Source organism: Sinocyclocheilus anshuiensis, unplaced genomic scaffold (genome assembly GCF_001515605.1).
Source record: "Sinocyclocheilus anshuiensis isolate Anshui unplaced genomic scaffold, SAMN03320099.WGS_v1.1 scaffold1199, whole genome shotgun sequence".
Classification (NCBI taxonomy): domain Eukaryota; kingdom Metazoa; phylum Chordata; class Actinopteri; order Cypriniformes; family Cyprinidae; genus Sinocyclocheilus; species Sinocyclocheilus anshuiensis.
This window is the reverse complement of record NW_015540934.1, coordinates 981,811-985,416: the sequence shown is the minus strand read 5'-3', so window position 1 is coordinate 985,416 and position 3,606 is coordinate 981,811. Positions and strand designations below refer to the sequence as shown.

The window sequence follows — 3,606 nt, the reverse complement described above, 5'->3', positions numbered from 1 at the left end:
ACACTGAATCACGCATGCGCAGTATCATCAGCTCATCGGTTCTCAAATCGGACGTGTCCGAAAGAAACGGTTCTCGGTTCAGTGTACTGGTGATCCGAAAACCGATGCAACCGGTTCTTGACTCGAGAACGAGAACCGCTCCAGCAGTGGGCGTGTACGTTCATTATCCGGCTTGCTGCACAGATGCTGCTCTGCTCGTGTTCATCTCTTCACAGCAGTTCAGTCAGTGTACTGTTTGAGTAAATTAATTACTCCGGGATATTGGTTTATTTCGAATCAGAGGGAGTGTCAGCCACGTTTAAAAAGTTAATAACTTAAGTAATTTGTGGATTAATGCTTACACTTTTCAACGATTCAGTCCGATTTGTTGAACTGGTTCAACCGGTTCACTAAGAAGAACCGGTTAAATCGAACGATTCGTTCGCGAACCGGACATCACTAAACGTTACTACACACACACTGCAGAGGCGCTGGTGCTGATGTAAACGTGGACAGCCGCACTTATCACGAGGGCTCAGCAGACAGACGTTATGATTCATGAGTGACAAGTTTTTAGCGTGATAAATTATAACGTATCTGATTTTGAATGTAGTGACTGTATATTCAAGTATTTTTTTTTATGAGGAGGCAGTTAGATGCTCACGGAAGAGAGGAGTTTTCAGTTGTTTCTTGAAGATTGTGAGGGATTCGGATTAGAATGACAGAAGAATTTACAGAATTGTAATGAAATAAAATTCAATATAGAAAGGAAATATTCTTCTACCCTGGTTCAAAAAAGTTAATTTATTCTATATTTTACAATATATAAACTAAATAAAAATATTTAGGTAGCATTTTAAATCTGTTTGCCACCAGTTCAAATTAAGGAATTATGGAATAGAATAGGAATTCAAAAGACATGCTCAATTCAAATTTAAATGACACACATCCCTGGTAAGATATAGTGCTGTGCCACTTTTTGATAAGTATGATTGAAAAAAAAAACTCATTAATTTAAATGTAAAAAGCTGCGCCAAGGCAGGTTTTGGTACAACTGTACATGGTCCATAGGTCTGTACTGTATGCATGCAGAGATAATTATCATTATTAATTTATGCAACTAAGAGCAGATGAAAGTATAATTTATATCATACATCATAAATACAGAAAGGCATTAAATAAATGTTATAAAAAGTTTGCCTGTACATTCTTATGAGTTTTCTATTGTAGTCTTAATTTTGGCTCTTGTTTTGGAACGTGTGTTGACTTCTGACGTCGACTGTGTTGGGGGTGCAGCAGTATGCAGCTCAAATGGGGGATCATGTGAATTTTCCTCTTTTACTTCCTCGTCCTCACATTCGTCCATCTCCGTCTGATGTTTTTTGCAGTGTTTCTCAAAAGTGGACAACTTCACAAAGATTTTGTTGCACACCTTGCAATGGAAGAGCTGCTCTTCGTTTTGTAAATGCAGTTTCAGCTGCAGATAAGAGGAATGAGCGAAGGCCCCTGAGCACATGCTACAACAGAGCATCCCGCTGCCCTGGTGGCTTTTCTTGTGTTGTTTTAGCATGGACACTGACCTGAAGCCCTTGTGGCACGTGGCACATATGTACCTGCCCTCACCCAGCTCCAAAGCCTGATGGTTAAGCATGTGGGCTGACGTGCGGGAGGCCTTACCACACTTGTCACACTTAAAAGGAGCGCTCACCTGTGTGCAAGCGCAAGTGTATAATAAGTCCGGCCTTTTGCGTAAAAGCCCTTTCACACAATGTACATTTGAAGGGTTTTTCACCAGTATGGAGCCTTCGATGGGTTTTTAGGTGTGAGGCACGGCCAAAGCATTTATTGCAATATGGGCATTTGAAGGGTTTCTCACCAGTGTGGATGGTCTTGTGGCGCATAAGTTGGGACGACTGCATGAACATTTTGGAACATACACTGCATTTGTACTTCCTCTCTCCAAGTGTGTGAGCGCAGGTGCAGTGCAAGGTGGGCCGACGAGATGAAGGTCTTGCAGCAAAGCCGGCAGGTATGATGAGGCTTCTCCCCAGCATGGGTGCGTTTATGTAGAACCAGACAAGAAGAAAGAGTAAAAGACTTGTCACAGTAGGGGCATTTGTAGGGCTTTTCTTCAGTGTGCACTTGCTGGTGCTTAGTGAGCATGGATATCTGGGCAAAAGACTTGTCACAAAGGCCACAAGGGTGGGATCAAGGCTTGGAAGAGTGAGAAATCTTGGATCATCACACCTAATGACAAAAACATTAACAAATCATTTAGTTTAGATCGCTTAAACACTGTAAAAAAAATCTAAGTTGAATAAAAACAAAGACTATAGGAGTTTTTTTTTTTTTACCAAATAAATCTATTGTAGTCCTCCCACTTTCTAATTTCACATTTAATGTGTTACTTGCCAATTCTTCATAATTATTTGTGAAATTTTTAATTTCAGTGTACAGTGACTTCAACCTTTATTACAGGTGTAATTCAAGGTCATTATTGAGTGGTGATCCTTCTCAAGAAGCAAGGAAGGATAAATGTCCACAAATTTATTCTAAATAAACATAAAAACAATGGAATATGGATGTTTTGATCAATTATTTACCAATGTATGCAACTCAGATACATACAATGTATAAGAAATGGACGCAATATTTCATTTGTTTCTGTTAAAATGCAGCTGGAAAAGGCAAAACAAATTATAGAACTATAATATAACTAATTTCAGTTAAATAGTAACTGACAAAACCTTTCAGTCAGCAGGTTACCTTAAAGGGTTAGTTCACCCAAAAATTAAAATTAGGCTGTGTTTTACTCACCCCGAGGCATCCTAGGTGTATATGACTTTCTTCTTTCAGACGAATCCAGTCTGAGTTATATTAAAGGGGTCATATGATGCGATTTCAACTTTTCCTTTCTCTTTGGAGTGTTACAAGCTCTTGGTGCATAAAGAAGATCTGTAAAGTTGCAAAGACTAAAGTCTCAAATCCAAAGAGATATTCTTTATAAAAGTTAAGAGTCAGCCACGCCTACCTAAAACGGCTCATTCTAACACGCCCCCACATGTCTACGTCACGATGTGGGAAGATTTGCATAACACCGCCCAAATGTTCACGCAAAGAAAGAAGGCGTAACTTTTATTCTAGCTGTAGTATTGTTGTTGCCGCCGCCGCCATGTCGTAAAGACGCTGTGTGTTTCGTTGTGAAAGCGAAACTACTTTGTTTGGCCTTCCAAAAGAGGATGATATCCCCTTCGTCATGCCTGGAGCTGATCCGTGCTGGTCGCTGAGGAAATACATCAACTTCGCGCTGTGGATCGCCGGAACGGCTTTCACTGCGGATGAAGCGGAGTGCAGCCCGGGGTCATCACATGTGGTTGCCGCAAGCCCGCCCGCCGCCGCTCACTCTAGGCCTCCGTCCTCCACTCACTCTAGCCCGCCATGTGTGACACTGTGTTTCATTGTGAAAGTGAAACTACTTTGTTTGGTCTTCCAAAAATGGACACGACTAGAAATCAGTGATTAAGTTGTATTTACAACACTGTTCCAGAACAGTGCAACCCAAATATTCAGATGTGTGCAGCACATTTTATGGAGAACCGTTTCCTGATCCTGGGAGAGTAGACTACA

At 40.9% G+C, this 3,606-nt stretch overlaps 1 pseudogene; it reads right to left on the bottom strand.

Moving 5' to 3' along the window:
- Window positions 1-1,182: 1,182 nt before the first annotated feature.
- The window catches only part of LOC107689505 (zinc finger protein 239-like), an 8,254-nt pseudogene continuing 5,830 nt past the window's right edge, over window positions 1,183-3,606 (bottom strand).